This window comes from Bombina bombina, chromosome 7 (genome assembly GCF_027579735.1).
Source record: "Bombina bombina isolate aBomBom1 chromosome 7, aBomBom1.pri, whole genome shotgun sequence".
Classification (NCBI taxonomy): domain Eukaryota; kingdom Metazoa; phylum Chordata; class Amphibia; order Anura; family Bombinatoridae; genus Bombina; species Bombina bombina.
Window position 1 is genome coordinate 153,894,125 of NC_069505.1, and position 24,064 is coordinate 153,918,188.

Here is a 24,064-nt window from a genome sequence, read left to right on the forward strand (position 1 = left end):
TAAATAGGCCTCTTAATGTCTGCGGGTAGCACCTCATCTATATTGTTAGACCCATTTATGCTTCAATAGAGGTCCTGTAATAAATTTGTGCGATTGGAAACTTCACATGTTTGGGACTGCTAACATCTATGCAACATGTTTCATGTGCATTTTTTTTGTTCTTTTATTGAATTTTAAGGTTTCTGAACATAACATTTGAGTGAAAACATAAACCGAAAAGATGTATTGATCAATACAAGACATTTTCTCCAAAGCTTAATGAGATTTGTACTGCAATGCATTGCTGTGTTCTTGGTTGTCAAGAGGTTTAATAAAAATGTAAACATTAGTTTTATTTGTTTCAATTTTATTAGTTTTAAGAGGCTTTGTGCCATTGAATAAAACAATATTTAAAGAAAGCTGTACAGTAATTGTTTACTGAATGTAAGAGTCTCTATTTTATTGTAAGCACTCAGCAAAAATGTTTTCATATCTTCCATTATTTCGTAATTCTCTTTTTTTATTATTTATCCGAAATATTCTTCCTTCTTAATTTAAATCCCTGAACTTGGAAAATAAGATTTATGTCAACACAGGATCATTTGTTTGGATTAAGGAACCATATATCATCTAAGCAGTTTTTGACTGGTAATTTTGAAACCATTAGGGTTAGATTACAAGATGAGCGATACTGATAATTTGGGCTTGACCTTGATTATTCAGTAGCAATTTACTTGCTATTATAAGTTATTGGAAAAAAAAGAAGAAAAATCTAAATTCTTGTCACCTACTTATAATGCTTAGAGAATTACAGGGTTTTTTGTTGGGGGGTCTGGCAGTTTAAATGTTAATAGCAGTGGGTTTTTCACGTAGGGTATTTTGATATTAGGGGGCCAAATTATTAAAGTGCGGATGGATATGATACAATGTAGCGTATCATGTCCGCCGCACATCAATCAGGGGTATCAATCAGCCCGATCATATTGGATCGGGCAGATTGATGTCTGCAGCCACAGAGCAGATGAAAAAGTTATGGAGCAGCGGTCTTTAGACCGCTGCTTCATAACTACTGTTTCCGGCGAGCCTGAAGGCTTGCGCGAAATCAGAGGCATCAAGCTGCATTCAGAGCTTTATAATTCAGCCCCTAGGTGGTAAATAGTGGTTAGAAGATTTTAGCTGTGGGTATTTTTTGTATTAGGGGTTCTGGCTTTTAGGGGATAAAATCATTAAGCAGTTTCATTGAGGTCTGGTGGTTCAGAAGTTTATGTTATGGTGGGGGTTCTGATAGTGGTTTGGCAGATAGGGTGATAATAGTGCCTTTTAGAAGTACTTTTTTGTTGAAGTCTGGTAGTTTAGGGGTTTTTAGTAGGTGGGGATTTCATTGCTAATGTCAGGTCTCCTGACAGTCATTTCATAGCCCTTCCCACTTTGTCTTTAAGACTATCCTGTTTCCTGTAAACAGGTGCTTAGTATTGAACCTGCTTCCTAGCAGGTGTATGTGCAGTTGTTTCTTAGGATACAAACCTAACATAATCTCCTTTCTCTAAGCCACTTGGACATCTGAACTAAGGATTAAAACTCCTCTCTTCTACTGCAGCATTTATTGTCCCTGCAGTTTCTGAAGCTACATTGGACCGTAACATATTTCACAGCACACCTTCCTATTACAAAATCTTGTGCTTCCTTCTTGCCACAACTCCACTGGCACTTAGTGGTTGTTTCCTGAGTACAAGTCAACTAACCAGAAGAAAACCAAAGCAATTACAAAGAAGAAAACTGGATTGTAAAACCGGAACTTAGCCACACACCCTTTTGTGACATCACACTCTGTTCATTCCGCTTCAGTGCAGCCTACTCTGATTCAGTGTGTCAGCAGCCTGTCAGCAAGTCTGAATAGGATTGTTTCCATCTCTACACTATCTGATACAAGGTAACATCTTGCCTGAACTAACAGAGACTTTGCTTACTATAACACCAGAGCCTTTGTGTTGTTACATTGTGCCCAGCTGAACTTTAACCTTTAATAACTTTTCACTGATAGTTAGGCTGACCATATTGCCACTTTAAGAAGGGACACATATGAAAAATACATATGTCAGGGTTCTTAGACAAAACATTTCTTTAAACAGCCCTGACATATGCATTTTTCATATGTGTCCCTTTTTAAATTGGCAATATGGTCACCCTACTGATAGTTAATCTGTATTCATCCACATTGAATACAGAGACTCAGGTGGAACAAACTAATTTTATGCAACACTGCAATTGAGATCCAAAACTATATTCATAATTGTAACAGAGTAAACACAGAATATCACATAATACTAAGCCAAACAGTGAAATGGATCCAGCAGAGATGCCTCAGTATGTTTATTCACTTTCTCAACGTGTGGAACAACTTAATCAAGGGTTAAGGGAAATTCAGCTAGAAAATCAAACTTTGCATAAAATAATAAAGGATTCAATACAACAAAAATCAGGTCATACTGAAACTACCCCAGAACCATTAGTATCTCAACCAGATATGTTTCATGGTGACAGGAAGCTTTATAGACAGTTTAAAAATGCTTGCAATTTGTTATTTGATTTAAGAAATAAAACATATAATACTGATAAAATAAAGGTATTAACGGTAATATCCTTTTTACGTAGAGAACCCAGGGCATGGGCCGACCAATTCTATGAAAATGATGATCCTATTTTAAGCTCTCTTGATGAATTCTATGAAGCAATTCATGATCTGTATCAGGATATCAACATCCAGAACACAGCTGAAACAAGAATGAGAGCATTAAAACAAGGAAAGAAAAATGCAGAAGAATACATCACTGAATTTAAACGTTACGCCACAGATTCACAGTGGAATTCAGTAGCGCTTAAAAATCAATTCAGGCTTGGGTTGTCTGATCCAATAAAAGACGAGCTAGCTTGCATTGAACCTCCCAAGATGCTAGAAGATTTAATGAAGTTAGTTGTGCAAATAGGTAGGCGTCTCAGAGAGAGGAAGGCAGAACGTCAGTCGTCAGAGTACATGCAGCGGCTACCTCAAATTCACTATTCAGAGTCTCCTAATCCCCAAGCAATATCAAAAAGTAATCCAGAAGCAATGGACATTGGGGTTATTCGAGGACCCCTGACGTCAGAAGAGAGGAGCCGTTGGAGAGCACAACAATTATGTATGTACTGTGCTAAACACTTACTCCTAAAAACTGCGCTAACTTACTGATTCAATAATAGGCTTCTAAAAGCACTGAAAGATACAGTATAATTAACAACAATGTAATAAAAACAAATATTAACGATCTTCAGTGCTTTTTTTATTTTATTCAGTGATTTACCCTTTTAGTAATCTTTACCAATACAGTCGTTGTATATAAGTTTGTTTGGTATTAGAACTGGTATTTGATCTATTATCACCAGTTCACTTTATACACAGCCTTGAGATTTATTAAAAATACTACTTAAATATTATATGTTATCTTCAATGTCAATAAAAAATGATCTTTTTATAAATATACTGATTTTATGCTCAGCTTAATGTCTCAGAGAGTATGGTAGAAAGCTAGTATTCTCTAGTTTTTCTTTTCTTTATATCGGAATCTCCCCGACTTCCTTGTGAGTGTGGTGCCGCTTCACAGTTCACTGAACCTTGCAGAGTATTTCAGACAACGAGAGTACTATAAGACAAAAAGAAGAGAGAGCGCAACCACGACTCACGGTAAAAGTATTTAATTCCACTTTGCGCATATGTTTATACTGCACTTACAAGAATTCAATAAACACAAGCGTCTCTAAAATCTCACACAGTCCACGGTTCTCCGGTCTCCGCCAGCTGTAGCTGTTTCCTTGCTCCTCTCTATTTCCAGCGTGTGGACTTAATTGTTGTTCCTTCTGCGGACTTTTTCAAGACTTCTGGACAATGTTTATTTTTTCGCGGGGATCCTCTGTTTAAAAACCTGCTTACTCCTCCTCTTTCTCTATCTCACTCCAATCAACTACTGGGCAGTTTACACGCCTTCTTCCACCGTATGTTGCATTAGTAAGAGGAAAAGAGCAACGTACTAAGTTATTTCATATATTGGAAACTTTGTATTCTCAAGTGCAGTTCTCTAATCAACATAATATGCATAATATATTTCATATTACAGGAATTAGTATTATAATTCATATACATTAGTTAAAAATTCTTTCTATGCTTACTGCAACTTACAAAATAATTCATAAAACTTTAATAAAACTTTAATGCACAATACTTTAATACACAATACTTTAATATACATTACACATTCATTAATAACACAAGCTATTCACATGTTTAAAATCAATAGAAAATGGGCTGACAATATAGAAGCTAATGTATTATAAAATAAATACATATTCTTTGGATATATCTCTTATTTTAAAAATAATGATAATAAGAGATTCCTATTTCCAACCTATAATTTAGAAACATATCCCTTAACCACAGTATTCGATACAATTTTATTAAATGACCTATATAGGTATTTCCTATGCGTAACTGATTGCCCTAGATACCTTACATATATGGTGTTCTAGAGCATAAATGCTCGGAGGTCGATGTCTATATTTAACCCTTTAGGGGTCAGACTTTCCAACTGCTGAATCCATTTAGTTTCTTTATTTCTTAAAGAGATAAGCCTTTGGTGAGGATTTGAGCCTGCTGGTACAGTCTCGAGTATACTAATACGTAAACTACTGGGGTCTTTTTTGTGATGAATTCTAAAATGTTCTGACACACTGTGTGTCTTCAAACCTAACTCAATATTGTTAATGTGTTCATAACACCTTCATTTTACTTTTCTTTTTGTCCTTCCTATGTAGATACTCCCACATTTGCATGTTAAGCTATATACTACATACAGGGAGTGCAGAATTATTAGGCAAATGAGTATTTTGACCACATCATCCTCTTTATGCATGTTGTCTTACTCCAAGCTGTATAGGCTCGAAAGCCTACTACCAATTAAGCATATTAGGTGATGTGCATCTCTGTAATGAGAAGGGGTGTGGTCTAATGACATCAACACCCTATATCAGGTGTGCATAATTATTAGGCAACTTCCTTTCCTTTGGCAAAATGGGTCAAAAGAAGGACTTGACAGGCTCAGAAAAGTAAAAAATAGTGAGATATCTTGCAGAGGGATGCAGCACTCTTAAAATTGCAAAGCTTCTGAAGCGTGATCATCAAACAATCAAGCGTTTCATTCAAAATAGTCAACAGGGTCGCAGGAAGCGTGTGGAAAAACCAAGGCGCAAAATAACTGCCCATGAACTGAGAAAAGTCAAGCGTGCAGCTGCCAAGATGCCACTTGCAACCAGTTTGGCCATATTTCAGAGCTGCAACATCACTGGAGTGCCCAAAAGCACAAGGTGTGCAATACGCAGAGACATGGCCAAGGTAAGAAAGGCTGAAAGACGACCACCACTGAACAAGACACACAAGCTGAAACATCAAGACTGGGCCAAGAAATATCTCAAGACTGATTTTTCTAAGGTTTTATGGACTGATGAAATGAGAGTGAGTCTTGATGGGCCAGATGGATGGGCCCGTGGCTGGATTGGTAAAGGGCAGAGAGCTCCAGTCCGACTCAGACGCCAGCAAGGTGGAGGTGGAGTACTGGTTTGGGCTGGTATCATCAAAGATGAGCTTGTGGGGCCTTTTCGGGTTGAGGATGGAATCAAGCTCAACTCCCAGTCCTACTGCCAGTTTCTGGAAGACACCTTCTTCAAGCAGTGGTACAGGAAGAAGTCTGCATCCTTCAAGAAAAACATGATTTTCATGCAGGACAATGCTCCATCACACGCGTCCAAGTACTCCACAGCGTGGCTGGCAAGAAAGGGTATAAAAGAAGAAAATATAATGACATGGCCTTCTTGTTCACCTGATCTGAACCCCATTGAGAACCTGTGGTCCATCATCAAATGTGAGATTTACAAGGAGGGAAAACAGTACACCTCTCTGAACAGTGTCTGGGAGGCTGTGGTTGCTGCTGCACGCAATGTTGATGGTGAACAGATCAAAACGCTGACAGAATCCATGGATGGCAGGCTTTTGAGTGTCCTTGCAAAGAAAGGTGGCTATATTGGTCACTGATTTGTTTTTGTTTTGTTTTTGAATGTCAGAAATGTATATTTGTGAATGTTGAGATGTTATATTGGTTTCACTGGTAAAAATAAATAATTGAAATGGGTATATATTTGTTTCTTGTTAAGTTGCCTAATAATTATGCACAGTAATAGTCACCTGCACACACAGATATCCCCCTAAAATAGCTATAACTAAAAACAAACTAAAAACTACTTCCAAAACTATTCAGCTTTGATATTAATGAGTTTTTTGGGTTCATTGAGAACATGGTTGTTGTTCAATAATAAAATTAATCCTCAAAAATACAACTTGCCTAATAATTCTGCACTCCCTGTATGTAGACTGGCAAGTACCCCTAGACTTGATGGGAACTATTTTGGTATTGTTCCAATTTGCAATTGAATCTTTATTCCAAATAATAGGACACATACAGCAATTTTTTCTCCCGCATTTATATGTTCCTGGTTTCCCTGAGACCCATCTATCTAAGGTGCCTTTTCTAGTATCAGTCTTTTTTTTTGGGTCTATAAGCTTCGATGGTGCGAGAAGGTTCTTAAGATTCCTGTTCTTTTTTAACACTACATTTGGTTTATTGTCCAAACTGTCTGTTAGGAATGGGTCTGACTTTAAGATACCCCAATGTTTGTGTAGTACTTTTTTAATGAATCCTGCCCCTTCATTAAATGTTGTAATAAACCTCACTTTGTTATCTCCTTCCTTATGATTAATTTTTCCTTGTTCTTTAGGAAATAAGAGCTCCTCTCGGTCACATATTGCATTTTTCTCTCTTGCTACACTGATAATTTCCCTATTATATTCTTTCTACATAAATTTCTTCTCCAAGATGTCTGCTTCCTTATTGTAATCCTCTAAATTGGTGCAGTTTCTACGTATTCTACGGAACTGCCCATACGGTATGTTTTGCTTCCAGCTGCTCATATGGCCACTTCTAGCATTTAAGAATCCATTGCTATCCATTGGTTTCCTATAGTTTCTAACTTTTACTGTATTTAAATCATGATCAACAAAGAACTCAACGTCTAGGAATTCAATTTTTTCTTTGGACATTTTGCTAGTAAATGTCAAATTGAATTGGTTGTTGTTCATATGTTTAATAAACTCATCTGCCATCTTTATGTCTCCTCGCCATATTATAATAATGTCATCAATATATCTCAGATATTTAATTATATTTGGTAGATAAGGATTATTATTCCATACCATAAGATCCTCAAAATGGGACACATAGATATTGGCATATGAGGGCGCCATTGGAGTGCCCATGGCGGTCCCTTGGATATGTTTATAAAAAATACCATTAAAACTAAAATAATTATTACTTAGGATAAACCTTATACAACTTTCTAAGAAATTCAAATGTTTGGATGACATGCCACTTTCTCTTCCTACATAGTTAAAGGCCTCTATTCCTTTTTCGTGGGGGATATTGGTGTATAATGAAGTAGTATCGCATGTAATCCATATATCTTCTACTTCCCATGTTGTACCCTCTAACTGTACTATGACCTCTGTTGTATCCTTAATATATGATTTTATATTTTTGACTATTGGTTGCATGTAGAAATCTATGTAGGTAGATAGGTTACTAGAAATGGATTCCAAGCCGGAAATAATTGGACGGCCAGGGGGATTAACTGGGTTTTTATGTATTTTGGGAATATGGTAAAAAATTGGGATCTTTGGATGTGGATTTTATACAAAATTAAATTCATCAGTATTTAGTATGCCCTCTTTTTTGGCTTCTATTAGTATATTGAATAAGTTCTTATTATATTCTATAGTCGGGTCACTTCTTAATTTGCAGTATGTCTTTTCATCATGTAATAATCGCTCTGCTTCACCCAAATAATCAACCCTATTCTGCACTATAATCCCACCCCCCTTGTCCGCTTGCCTAATCACTAATTGATGGTCATTTTTTAATTTATTCAGGGATGCTCTTTCATCTTTTTTCAAATTATCTTTGAATTTAAATTTCTTATTGTGACTACTAGACTGAAAATATTTATTTATCTCTTCTGTGAGGAGTGAACTGAACACAGGGATATACTCTCCCTGTGCATAAGTAGGGTTAAATGAGGAGGGACGTTTAAATTTACTATGTATAATTTCTGTCTCACTGTCATGTACACTCAAATTCATTAATTCTTCTATTTCTATATTTCTTTTTGGACTACTTGCCTCCACTTGACTAATTTCCAATTGCTTCAAAGTTTTTGCGTATCTAGGTCCTCTTTATCCCAGGTTTTTTTGTCAGTATCCTTCATTTCTACAACTTTGTAATGATTTACATTTTTAGCATAATACCTTTTTAGATTCAATTTACGTATGAACTTTTGCAAGTCAATGTACATCTCAAGTTTATTTGGTAATTTTTGGGACAAATTAATGATGTTTTCTTTAGCTTTTTCTATCTGTTGATCCTTTCCCTCTGTTTTTTTTTGGCTCATTGGCCACCTCTCTTTCCTCGTTTAGTTCCCAATCCTTTCCTTCCCTCGGTCTCTTTCTGTTCTCCCTGTTCAATAATATTGGTTCTTCCCATTCCCCTACCGGTTTCCATGGGGATCTGGATAATGGTCCCTGATCTAAAAAATTTCTTTCATTCCACTCATTGAATCTTTGGTTAAGATATATTTGAGGGCTATAGTCTTCCCTATGTGTATGTTGATGATTATATTGTTGTCTATTCCCTAGGTTTCTATTATCTCTAGGTCTATCTTCCTGATAATATTGTTGTGTTTTTTCTATTTTATGTGGGGGGTTTTGATTTGTCACCTTGTAGTTATAATTTTATTGATTCTTTTTCTGATCATGATAATGCTCTTTAGGTCTAGCTCCTTTATTTTCCCTATTTTGATTTATATTAGTTAACCCCTTTTGCTGGGGAGTACTTCCTCCTTGTTTATTGGAATCTCTTATACTGTACTGTGCTAACCCTAATCACAGTGTGAAGGATTTCCCACTACTTATCCGTACAAAGAGAAGTAAGTTTACTTATATACATTCTGTAATGGCTAAAGATCTAAAACCAACTTACTGTCATCTATCTCTATTTTTACAGTGGGACCAAAACCGAACGAGGATTGATGCCATCATAGATTCAGGAGCTAGAGGAAACTACATAGATAGGACTTTCACTGTAAATAATAAAATTCCACTAGTGGTTAAGCAAACTCCTGTTGTAATTCGAGTTATTGATGGTACTACAATATCCACAGGTCCTATAACACACAGTACTATTCCATTATTAGTTACAACTCACACTGGTCACACAGAGTATATTGTTTTCGATGTATTGCCTTCACCTTTGTTTCCCATTGTACTAGGCTTAGATTGGTTGCGGCTACACCAACCTGGCATAAACTGGAAAACTCTAGCTGTTGAACTAAACTCCACTTATTGTCAACAAACCTGTTACCCAAGGGATATACTAATACAAATTCCAGATCCTATTCCGACACTACCCCCTCAATATACTGATTTTCAGGACGTGTCCAGCAAAAAGATGGCAGAAACTTTACCACCTATTGACAAGTACGATTGCCCAATTGAGTTAATACCAGGGTCATCCATACCGTTTGGACACCTATATCCACTCAGCCCGCCAGAGTTGGCACATTTGAAAGAATATCTTTAAGAAAATCTGAGGAAAGGATTTATCAGACTGTCTACCTCACCCGCGGGAGCGGGAATGTTCTTCGTAAGGAACAAGGACTCGTCTTTAAGACCTATCATAGACTATCGAGAACTCAATAAAAGAACAATCAAAAACAGGTATCCGCTACCTTTGATACCGGAACTCATAGGACGCCTACAAGATGCTAAGATATTCACAAAGCTCGATCTACGTGGCGCGTATAATTTAATCCGCATACGAGAAGGGGATGAGTGGCTGACGGCATTCAGAACCAGATACGGTTTATTCGAGTATCTGGTAATGCCGTTTGGTTTATGTAATGTGCCAGCCACTTTCCAGCATTTCATCAATTAAATATTCAGAGATCTATTTGATGTATGCATTGTCATTTATCTTGATGACATCCTTATATATTCAGACACTATGGAACAACATGTTAAAGATGTCAGGAAGGTTCTAACAAAACTTTGATCTCATCAATTATACGCTAAGCCAGAGAAGTGTTTGTTCCATACTAAGGAGGTGTCATTTATTGGATACCATATCAGTCCAACTGGGATCTAAATGCAAGACAACAAAGTCCAGAGAGTCTTAGAATGGAAAGAACCCACTACTAAAAAAGAATTTCAAAATTTTTTGGGATCTGCAAACTATTACAGAAAATTTATAAAAAAACTACTCCAAGATTGCAAGACCTCTCACACAACTTATCAGCTCGACTACTCCGTTCTGTTGGACAACTAGCGCTGCCGAAACATTTTCATACCTAAAACATTGTTTGACATCTGCACCTATATTACATTTTCAAAACCCAAAGCTGCAGTATATCCTAGAAGTGGATTCATCTGACTTTGCAGTTGGTGCAGTACTCTCGCAAAGAGAAACGATAGATTCCCCCATTCATCCAGTCTCTTTTTATTCTAAGGTGATGACTGCTGCTGAGATGAATTACTCCATTGGAGACAAGGAGCTTTTGGCAATAAGAAACTCCTTGGAACACTGGAGACACCTGCTTGAGGGGACTTCTACTCCAATACTCATATACACTGACCACAGAAATTTAGAGTTTCTTAAAAAAAAAAAAAAAACACTATCTGCAAGACAGGTTCGATGGAGCCTTTACTTCTCATGTTTTGATTTTCATATCATGTATCGACCAGCCAGTAAGAATGGCAAAGCCGATGCTTTGTCAATAAAGGATACCAAACCAACACAAAGCACAAATCCATCTTTTATCATTCCAGCAGAACGTTTTATCCATCTGTCAACACAACAGGATTTCATAACATCTTTACGCAAAGCACTTACCGACAACAAAGAGATTCCACATTCTTTGGTAACAAAGCATACCAATGGATTATATTATCATGGTGAACAACTTTACCTACCTGACATATTAGTTAAACCTATACTTAACATGTACCATGATTCTACCATCTCTGGTCATCTCGGAGTGAATAAAACTATAGCAATCATAGCAAGACAGTTTTCGTGGCCAGCTATGAGGAGGTCCATTACAGAATATGTAGACACCTGTCATGTATGTGTTACTACCAAACCAGAAAGACAGAAACCTTACGGACTCTTAATGCCTATCGCTCCATCTACCAAACCTTGGGAACATATCGGAATGGATTTTATTGTCGACTTACCTTCTTCTGGCAAACAGAACACCATTCTGGTAGTCATAGATCTCTTTAGGAAGATGGGTCACTTTATACCCTTCCACAAATTACCTACATCTACAGAAACTGCAGATTTATTCATGAAACATGTTGTCAAATATCACGGGATCCCACGTAGAATCACCACTGATCGTGGAACTCAATTCACCTCTCAATTTTGGAGAAAATTGTGTGACAAACTCCAAATAAACCATAGATATTCCACTTCATTCCATCCTCAGACCAATGGCCAAACTGAGAAACGTAATCAATGGGTTGAACAGTATATTCGCTGCTATTGTTCTCAACATCAACAAGATTGGCTTCAACACATTCATCTAGCAGAATTCACTTATAACAATAATACCAATTCTTCAACTAAATTATCTCTGTTCTTTGCGAATTACGGATATCATCCTCAAATACTACTGACTGATTCACTTCCATCACCTTCACCATTGGTCGATGAGTTCCATAATTCACTACTTGAAATATTCAAACAAATCTAACACAACATAATTGCTGCACAAGAGACCCAAAAACAATACTATGATCTGCGTAGAAGACCATCACCAAACTATCAGGTTGGAGATCTTGTTTGGTTATCCACCAAGAATTTAAAAATGCAAGTACCCAGTAAAAAACTTGGTAGTCTGTTTATTGGACCCTTTCCTATTGCCAAGGTCGTTAACCAGAATGCAGTCACTTTGACATTGCCTCCATCATCAAAACTTCATCCAACCTTTCATGTATCACTACTGAAACCGGCAAAACCAACTAGAGTATCTACTCCAAATGCTTCATCCACTTCAGTTCCTTCTGATTTGCTGGAGTATAAAGTTGAAAGTCTGGTGGATTCTAGGATTTCCAGGGGCGAACTCCAGTATTTGGTGCGCTGCAAGAACTACGCCGAGGAAGATGATACCTGGGAACCCTCCTCTAATCTTTCCGCTAGTTGGTGGGGCAATTCCATAGGCGAAATCCGGATTGTCCCCGGCCTCAAGCTGTGGGACAGCTTGCTTAGGTGGGAGGTCATGTCAGGTCTCCTGTCAGTCATTTCATAGCCCTTCCCACTTTGTCTTTAAGACTATCCTGTTTCCTGTAAACAGGTGCTTAGTATTGAAAACTGCTTCCTAGCAGGTGTATGTGCAGTTGTTTCTTAGGATACAAACCTAACATAATCTCCTTTCTCTAAGCCACTTGGACATCTGAACTAAGGATTAAATCTCCTCTCTGCTACTGCAGCATTTATTGTCCCTGTAGTTTCTAAAGCTACATTGGACCGCAACATATTTCACAGCACACCTTCCTATTACAAAATCTTGCGCTTCCTTCTTGCCACAACTCCACTGGCACTTAGTGGTTGTTTCCTGAGTACAAGTCAACTAACCAGAAGAAAACCAAAGCAATTACAAAGAAGAAAACTGGATTGTAAAACCGGACCTTAGCCACACACCATTTTGTGACATCACACTCTGTTCATTCAGCTTCAGTGCAGCCTACTCTGATTCAGTGTGTCAGCAGCCTGTCAGCAAGTCTGAATAGAATTGTTTCCATCTCTACACTATCTGATACAAGGTAACATCTTGCCTGAATTAACTAACAGAAACTTTGTTTACTATAACACCAGAGCCTTTGTGTTGTTACATTGTGCCCAGCTGAACTTTAACCTTTAATAACTTTTCACTGATAAGCTGTATACATCCACATTGAATACAGAGACTCAGGTGGAACAAACTCATTTTATGCAACACTGCAATTGAGATCCAAAACTATATTCATAATTGTAACAGAGTAAACACAGAATATCACAGGTAATCTGGTGGTTTAAGGGTCAATAGTCATGGGAAGCTTAGATTGGGAGGTCTGACAGTTTACGGTTAATGAAAAGGGAGTTGCAAAGGTGTCTAATTATTTAGATGTTCATTTAAGTGCATTGTCGTTATAGTGGTTTGCAGGTTCGTAGTGTGATGGGAGGACAATAGTTAGGAGAATAATATATTTGTATTTGTTGTGTCAGTGATAGACATTGTGCTAGTGCAAGATAATTTGTCTGTGTTAACCCAATCGACCATTATCAGCAAGTGCAACAAATTATCCAACAACTTGAAATTTGATTTTTTAAAAAGCAAGTGGTGTGGATGCACTATGGAAGCCACTCAAACAATGGAATCACTCAATTTAGCTTGAATTTTAGTGCTCCACTGATAATACGGCCTTAAGTTTGTTGCCTACATTGATTTGGTATGCAATAAGCAGAAGTCAGTAAAGGCTTATGAAGGGTAAATCTCATTAAGCAAATTTCTACCCTTATCTACTTATTTAAAGGACCATTAAATAGAGTAGAATTGTATAATCAACAAATGCATAATACAAAGACAATGCAAAAGTACTAAGCGCCCCATGTACTAACCAACGTGTGGACAAACTTCTTAACTTGAGAAGTTGTCTGCACGCCTTCCCTGCATACGGGCAACAGATCTGTTCATCCTCTGGCTCGTATGCATTATTACCCACTCTGATGAGTGTGTAATGCCTGCCCCATCTCTTGCATGATAGAACGTTCTGTCAATCATCCTGAGCTGCTTCTTACATTGCAATATGGCTTGCATGTGCAATACTGCCCCACAAGGGCTTCACAGCAGCTCACACTGCTTAGTACATGTAGCGCTCATATATATAAACGTCTAAATAATAATTTCATAATAATATTTAGTTATGCGTTTTACTATGTATTTACTGTACATATTTCACATTCCAATATTATTCACATGCAGGAATAAAATATTTTTTATTTTAAATACATATATTTATGTATATATATATATATATATATATATATATATATATATATATATTTATATAATTTGTATATACCCATACCTGTATATCTAATCCTACTTTGTGTTTCACACTTTAGCTCTAATGCGGAGTCGGGTTAGTACACATGAAAACAATTATCTTACGGTGCGTTATTGAAATATTAAATATAAAATATTTTTTACAAATAATAATTATTACAAATTATAGATACTGGATTTTTTTTTCTAAATAATCTATATATATATATATATATATATATAATATACTGTTCACAATACAGTGTTACCCTCTTTAGGACATCTGCCTGGGTGCAAACATGCAATGGATACTCTTGGAAAAACGGATGCACTCTCAGGTCTTTTTTAGTGAAGAAAAAAATCTTTAATGTAACGTTTTCAGGGACTTCCTCCCCGTCATCAGCAAAAATTTTGTGTCAAAAAAGCAAACATATAAATCAAAACATGTGATTAAACAATTTCAAATACCTGTGTTGAAATCAGTGAGCTGGCGCCTAAACAGTGCATTTGGAACGCATCTCCTGCGTTCCACTGTGTGCATACCGGAACTGACTACACTTCCTGTATTTCCGGCAATTGGGGTCAATAACTAAGATAATAAAAATACAAATAGAAATGTACTTCAATATAGTGAAACTTGTGTGCAACGCATATCGTGAATAGAACTTAAGTGTACCATCTCTGGTTATTGTGTTAATGTGCTTAATTGTGATGTCTAACAATGCGCTTAATAATATTTTGTGTCCCTCTATTATTATGACAGATCAAATGTGCAATACTTGCTTTCCGTTTTGTATGCTACTTGCATGTCTCTATCTGCAAATACTTAGACCTGCTTTTAATGGTATATCTTGGTCCTAAGTTGCTTATAATATTTGCTGTCGCGCTGAGCATCTGTTTTGTTTTCCTATGTTGGTATGGTAACCGGTTGCTGCCTGATCTGCTTGGCACTCTAATATATGGATAGGGTCTATGTTAGCATATACGCTATAAGGACAACTTTTTAAAGGGTGTTTGTCCTCAACTGCAGAATCAGACCTACTTCCTCTAATAGTAAATAGCATGAATATTTTTGCAACTATATATGTGTGTATTTCACCAACTGTACCTACATCAATTACAAGTAGCAACTCAAGCACTATAAAAATAAACATTAAAAATAAAAATTGAATATAAAAATAAATTAAAAGGGACGTAAAGGAAGAGATGAATAAACAATAACGTTAGAATAAAATTAAGAAAAAACTAAGAAAAAAATCTAGCAATAATTCCTATGTCTATGGTGTACACTTCATGTATACCCAATAGTCTTGAGGACTTGATCAAATGTCCACAATGAGAGTGTGCTATTAGCACTCAGTACTGTCTCTGTACATGTTATTGTCCCGTGGTGGTCAGCTGACCTGCTGTGCCAACATAAAAAAATATATATAGAATTGGTCCCAGTCCAAGTGGTGCTGTTTGTATGTCCATCCATATTAGCTCTCAGTAAGTCCCCTTATTGAGTTTCATCTTCCCTTTGTTGGTTTATCCTTTCTGTACGTCATTCCCTGTTTCTTTTTGTTAATCACTTGTGTCTGTTCATCATTTTAATAAGATGTTGGTTTTATTTCATTCCTCTGTTATTTCTTTCTTATTGAGATTATGGGTATATATGACTAAAGGGCTACTTTTTTAGATAGAGACTACGGAGCCTTTTTTATGGGTAAGTGGCTAAAAAGGGGGCTGTGAACTATAAGTTGGAGGGAATCACTCCCGTGTCCCCCTCCAATATAAATGTGCTATGTATGTTGAATAATCTACCCCAAGAGAGGCCTGATTCACAACATAGAGCTACAAAAGGTTCTTAAAGCCTCCAGCCATACCCTAGTATGTTTCTCCCCTCTATATAAGTACCTTAAAGTCTGGAGGAGAATTTAAACCTCCTGGGGCTATAGTGCCCAACCTATATATTCATTCTGCCTCTCGCCTTAAGAGGGCTTTGTAACGATTTCCTCCCCTGTCTAGAGGGGGAATGTGATCAATCAGAATGTACCTTATAGCGGATACTTGGTGTGCCATCCATGCACAGTGTCTGGCTACGGGTTGGTCGGATTCTCCCTGGGACAACGCTACTCGTATGGCTCGTCTGTGATTTGCCATCCTCTCACGTAGTGTGCCACACATTTTACCGACATAAAATCGTGCACATGGACAGAACAGGAGGTATACCACAAATGTAGTATTACAAGACATAGAGTGTTTGATGGTATATACAGGGAGTGCAGAATTATTAGGCAAATGAGTATTTTGACCACATCATCCTCTTTATGCATGTTGTCTTACTCCAAGCTGTATGGGCTCGAAAGCCTACTACCAATTAAGCATATTAGGTGATGTGCATCTCTTCCTTTCCTTTGGCAAAATGGGTCAAAAGAAGGACTTGACAGGCTCAGAAAAGTAAAAAATAGTGAGATATCTTGCAGAGGGATGCAGCACTCTTAAAATTGCAAAGCTTCTGAAGCGTGATCATCGAACAATCAAGCGTTTCATTCAAAATAGTCAACAGGGTCGCAAGAAGCGTGTGGAAAAACCAAGGCGCAAAATAACTGCCCATGAACTGAGAAAAGTCAAGCGTGCAGCTGCCAAGATGCCACTTGCCACCAGTTTGGCCATATTTCAGAGCTACAACATCACTGGAGTGCCCAAAAGCACAAGGCGTGCAATACTCAGAGACATGGCCAAGGTAAGAAAGGCTGAAAGACGACCACCACTGAACAAGACACACAAGCTGAAACATCAAGACTGGGCCAATAAATATCTCAAGACTGATTTTTCTAAGGTTTTATGGACTGATGAAATGAGAGTGAGTCTTGATGGGCCAGATGGATGGGCCCGTGGCTGGATTGGTAAAGGGCAGAGAGCTCCAGTCCGACTCAGACGCCAGCAAGGTGGAGGTGGAGTACTGGTTTGGGCTGGTATCATCAAAGATGAGCTTGTGGGGCCTTTTCGGGTTGAGGATGGAGTCAAGCTCAACTCCCAGTCCTACTGCCAGTTTCTGGAAGACACCTTCTTCAAGCAGTGGTACAGGAAGAAGTCTGCATCCTTCAAGAAAAACATGATTTTCATGCAGGACAATGCTCCATCACACGCGTCCAAGTACTCCACAGCGTGGCTGGCAAGAAAGGGTGTAAAAGAAGAAAATCTAATGACATGGCCTCCTTGTTCACCTGATCTGAACCCCATTGAGAACCTGTGGTCCATCATCAAATGTGAGATTTACAAGGAGGGAAAACAGTACACCTCTCTGAACAGTGTCTGGGAGGCTGTGGTTGCTGCTGCACGCAATGTTGATGGTGAACAGATCAAAACACTGACAGAATCCATGGATGGCAGGCTTTTGAGTGTCCTTGCAAAGAAAGGTGGCTATATTGGTCACTGATTTGTTTTTGTTTTGTTTTTGAATGTCAGAAATGTATATTTGTGAATGTTGAGATGTTATATTGGTTTCACTGGTAAAAATAAATAATTGAAATGGGTATATATTTGTTTTTTGTTAAGTTGCCTAATAATAATGCACAGTAATAGTCACCTGCACACAAAGATATCCCCCTAAAATAGCTATAACTAAAAACAAACTAAAAACTACTTCCAAAACTATTCAGCTTTGATATTGAGTTTTTTGGGTTCATTCAGAACATGGTTGTTGTTCAATAATAAAATTAATCCTCAAAAATACAACTTGCCTAATAATTCTGCACTCCCTGTATTTTATTTGTATGTGGGTGATGGAAGTTCTTTGTTGCTACTAAGCCATTACATGTAGTGCACCCCAGGCATTTGTATGAGCCTTTAATATTGATACAAGCTGTATGCATGTAACTTTGTTTTGGGTCTGTCCGTACCAGAACATCTCTGAGGTTGGTACCCCTTCGATAAGCTATCATGGGCATTAGGTTTTGCTTGAATGTTAGTTTGGGGTCTGTTTCAACCACTGGCCAATGCCCTTTTAATATTCTGCCAGCGTCCGTGGTGCTGGGTGAGAAGGTTGTTGCCATGATCAATCTGTTGTCTTTCTCTGTTGGCTTTTCCTCGTGGATGAGGCTATGCTGTGTATGAGGTAGGATTTCTTTCAACGTATTATCCACTACCTGTTTCTTATAGCCCCTCTGCAGGAACTTATCCCTCATGTATTGCAGTTATGAGACCCCTGTTGCTGTGTTAGAGTTATTGCGCATGGCCCTAGTCACCTGAGATTTAATGATGCCTTTCAGTAAAGCTGGTGGGTGGCTGTCAGGTTTCTTTGCCTTTTGGTACTGTGCCTTTAAGAGATCTTAATTAGCTGCTGTTATAAGTACCTTCTACTCCCTCACTAAACTGCCTGATATTGCCTGGTGAACTCCTTAACTGCTATTGGCTCCTGACTTCCTTCCTTTGCTGCCTGTCCTGTGTTCACTTCTGCCACGGCCTCCAGCACACTGCTCAGCTGCTCCTTCCAACCGGATATACTTGCGGTGACGTCACACGCCATCGCTAACTCGCCACAGCTGTTCACCGCTCCGTGTCTGACACACAGGCTGCTCTCTTGCTTCCCGGTTTGCAAACCAAATCCAAAACTACTCTCAGGTACTGCTTTGTATATACAGACTGTTTGTTTTTTCCTGCAGCTTCATATTTGGGCTAGTAAACTTTATTATCTGCCACTCGTTTTTCTTTATTGTTGTGAAACTGTGTTAACACCTTACTTTCTGGCTACAGATGTCCTTGTTGAACTGCTGCATGTTTTCAGTGACAAGCTCACAGGTGGCAGCCATAGTTCAACATAACGTTTAACCCAGTTATTAACTGCTTGTTCATTTTTGGTTTGAGTTACTTTCTAAATCAAGTTACATTTTTAAAGCTAACTCTTACTACTTGCTACACACCATTATCTTCTATGTTCTCTTTTAAACAGTTTCACAGTACTAATTTTTGTATGAGTGTCTCAGTAACTGTGGTTCATGTGTTAAAACAATCACACTCTTTTACAGAGTAAGCTGCTTCATCACAGTGGCAGCTAGCGGCATTCAAGATAGAATTTCTGTCAGTAGGTTTACTGTAAAGCATGGTTCCTAAAGAGTTCCCTTGTATAAAAATACTAAGGTCAAGAAATTGTATTTCTGTATCATGATGGGTCATTTTGAACCTCACTGGGGTAGGGGTGTTATTCCAATGCTCAAACCAGTCCAGTAGTCTTTGTCGCCCCCCTCTCCAGATCATAAACACATTGTCGATGTATCTTACATAAAATACTATCGAGGGTGTATCCGTGTTCCACAGAAATTGGTTCTCGAATTGGGACGTGTAAATATTGGCGTACGATGGGGCCATATTAGACCCCATCGCCGTGCCTGTAAGTTGTAGGTAAAACAATCTCTCAAAACGAAAATAATTCCTGGTAAGACAGAATTCCATCAGTGTCATTAGAAAGTCAATGGGTGGTCCCTCATACTGCTCACTGTCAATGAGGTGTCCTGTGGTAGCCATCAGACCAGTGTCATGAGGGATAATGGTGTAGAGACTGTTGACATCTAGGGTAACCAGGATGTCCCCAGTCTCCACAACCACATCCCCCATTTTACTGATCAAATCACTAGTATCAGATATGTAGGATCTGATCTTCTTCACAATGGGTTGTAAGAGGATGTCAATGACCTGTGCCACGGGCTGTGTGAGTGACTGTATTGCTGACACTATCGGGCGCCCGGGTGGGTGGTCTAGTGTTTTGTGTATTTTGGGAGTCGTGTATAGGATAGGAATCCTAGGATATGTGGTAGTGCAATACTCATAAAGTTGTTCAGTGAGGTACCCCTGTTCGAAACCTAGTTTCAAGATCCCATCTAATTTTTTTTTAATTTAGCTGTGGGATCATTGTGTAACACTTTGTAGGTATTGCTATCAGCTAGCTGTGTTAGAATGTCTTCTCTATAATCATAGTTCATAAGAACTATGGCCCCGCCTTTATCGGCCGGGCGGATGATTAAAGTATGATCATCTTGTAAAGACTTAATTGCTGTCCTTTCTGTCTGTGTGAGGTTATGTCTCCATAATTTATTTGTTCTTTGATGTTCCATGTCCTGTGTGACTAGTCTCATATAGGTCTTAGTACTAGCACTACTATTTTGGGGCTCAAAAGTGCTTGGTTTCTTGCACTTTTGTATCGGGAGCGGTTCATTTGTACAAATCTAATTTAAGGTCTATCTCTGCCAAGTTATGGCTTGGTACAAAGGATAAGCCTTTATTAAGGATTGTACGTTCTGCCATTTTGAGGACATGCTTACTAAGATTAACTATTATATCCTCCGCCTGTTTCGGCCTGTGGGTCTGTACCTGCCTCCCTGCCCGCCTGATATGCGGTCTATGTTGCCTCACCCTCCTCTCCTTGACCTCGTAGTAACCCCTAAAAAATGATCCAGGGTTGATTGCCCCCTGTGTATGTATGGGGCATGATGTGGAGGTTGTGTGGTATATCCATTGGGTGACATTTGAGAGGTACGTACTATACTGGTGTCAGGCTCAGATGACTCTGCTCCACTTGTGTCTATTGTTGTGAACTGGACTCTCCTGCGTCTATATGGTCTCCTGGTCCTGTCCTGTGTTGTAGTGCTAAGCCACTTATAGACTCTTCCCTGAGTGTAATCAGCATTAACTGCATCTAATTTTCTGTTCTTAAAAATTATGAGTTCTGATTTATATTTGTCAATTTGTTGTTGGAGTTTTGTAAGCCAGTTTTCTTGTTGGTCTCTTGTCAGTGTCTCATTGTGTGTTCGCTTGAATGTTACTATCTCTATCCTAACTTTATTTAAGATGTTTGTGACCTCTTCTATTACAAGTAAGATCGAATCTAAAGAACATTTGTTCAATATATGACACCATTTTTTTCTAAAGTCTGGGTTGTCTCTTCCTATGGTTGGTATATTTATTTATTTAAATAAAGTTAGGATAGAGATAGTGACATTCGAGCGAACACACAATGAGACACTGACAAGAGACCAACAAGAAAACTGGCTTACAAAACTCCAACAACAAATTGAGAAATATAAATCAGAACTCATAATTTTTAAGAACAGAAAATTAGATGCAGTTAATGCTGATTACACTCAGGGAAGAGTCTATAAGTGGCTTAGCACTACAACACAGGACAGGACCAGGAGACCATATAGACCAAGGAGAGTCCAGTTCACAACAATAGACACAAGTGGAGCAGAGTCATCTGAGCCTGACACCAGTATAGTACGTACCTCTCAAATGTTACCCAATGGATATACCACACAACCTCCACATCATGCCCCATACATACACAGGGGGCAATCAACCCCGGATCATTTTTTAGGGGTTACTACGAGGTCAAGGAGAGGAGGGGGAGGCTACATAGACCGCATATCAGGCGGGCAGGGAGGCAGGTACAGACACACACGCCGACACAAATGGAGGATATAATAGTTAATCTTAGTAAGCATGTCCTCACAATGGCAGAACGTACAATCCTTAATAAAGGCTTATCCTTCATACCAAGCCATAACTTGGCAGAGATAGACCTTAAATTAGATTTGTACAAATTAAACCGCACCCTGAAAATAAAGGAACATTTTCAACATACTCCACAGACGGTTGAACACATAAGCCCGATACAAAAGTGCAAGAAACCTAGCACTTTTAAGCCCCAAAATAGTAGTGCTAGTACTAAGACCTATATGAGACTTGTCACACAGGACATGGAACATCAAAGAACAAATAAATTATGGAGACATAACCTCACACAGACAGAAAGGACAGCAATTAAGTATTTACAAGATGATCATATTTTAATCATCCGCCCGGCCGATAAAGGCGGGGCCATAGTTCTTATGAACTATGATGATTATAGAGAAGACATTCTAACACAGCTAGCTGATAGCAATACCTAAAAAGTGTTACACAATGATCCCACAGCTAAATTAAAAAAAGAATTAGATGGGATCTTGAAACTAGGTTTCGAACAGGGGTACCACACTGAACAACTTTATGAGTATTGCACTACCAAATATCCTAGGATTCCTATCCTATACACGACTCCCAAAATACACAAAACACTAGACCGCCCACCAGGGCGCCTGATAGTGTCAGCAATACAGTCACTCACACAGCCCGTGGCACAGGTCATTGACATCCTCTTACAACCCATTGTGAAGAAGATCAGATCCTACATATCTGATACTAGTGATTTGATCAGGAAAATGGGGGATGTGGTTGTGGAGACTGATGACATCCTGGTTACCCTAGATGTCAACAGTCTCTACACCATTATCCCTCATGACACTGGTCTGATGGCTACCACAGGACACCTCATTGACAGTGAGCAGTATGAGGGACCACCCATTGACTTTCTAATGACACTGATGGAATTCTGTCTTACCAGGAATTATTTTCGTTTTGAGAGATTGTTTTACCTACAACTTACAGGCACGGCGATGGGGTCTAATATGGCCCCATCGTATGCCAATATTTACACGTCCCAATTCGAGAACCAATTTCTGTGGAACACGGATACATCCTCGATAGTATTTTATGTAAGATACATCGACAATGTGTTTATGATCTGGAGAGGGGGGCGACAAAGACTACTGGACTGGTTCGAGCATTGGAATAACACCCCTACCCCAGTGAGGTTCAAAATGACGCATCATGATACAGAAATACAATTTCTTGACCTTAGTATTTTTATACAAGGGAACTCTTTAGGAACCACGCTTTACAGTAAACCTACTGACAGAAATTCTATCTTGAATGCCACTAGCTGCCACCCACCAGCTTTACTGAAAGGCATCATTAAATCTCAGGTGACTAGGGTCATGCGCAACAACTCTAACACAGCAACAGGGGTCTCACAACTGCAATACATAAGGGATAAGTTCCTGCAGAGGGGCTATAAGAAACAGATAGTGGATAATACGTTGAAAGAAATCCTACCTCATACACAGCATAGCCTCATCCACAAGGAAAAGCCAACAGAGAAAGACAACAGATTGATCATGGCAACAACCTTCTCACCCAGCACCATGGACGCTGGCAGAATATTAAAAGAGCATTGGCCAGTGGTTGAAACAGACCCCAAACTAACATTCACGCAAAACCTAATGCCCATGATAGCTTATCGAAGGGGCACCAACCTCAGAGATGTTCTGGTACGGACAGACCCAAAACAAATTTACATGCATACAGCTTGTATCAATATTAAAGGCTCATACCAATGCCTGGGGTGCACTACATGCAATGGCTTAGTAGCAACAAAGAACTTCCATCACCCACATACAAATAAAATATATACCATCAAACACTCTATGTCTTGTAATACTACATTTGTGCTATACCTCCAGTTATGTCCATGTGCACGATTTTATGTCGGTAAAACAAGTGGCACACCATTTGAGAGGATGGCAAATCACAGATGAGCCATACGAGTAGCGTTGTCCCAGGGAGAATCCGACCAACCCGTAGCCAGACACTGTGCACGGATGGCACACCAAGTATCCACTATAAGGTACATTCTGATTGATCACATTCCCCCTCTAGACAGGGGAGGAGATCGTAACAAAGCCCTCTTAAGGCAAGAGGCAGAATGGATATATAGGTTGGGCACTATAGCCCCAGGAGGTTTAAATTCTCCTCCAGACTTTAAGGCACTTATATAGAGGGGAGAAACATACTAGGGTATGGCTGGAGGCTTTAAGAACCTTTTGTAGCTCTATGTTGTGAATCAGGCCCCTCTTGGGGTAGATTATTCAACATACATAGCACATTTATATTGGAGGGGGAC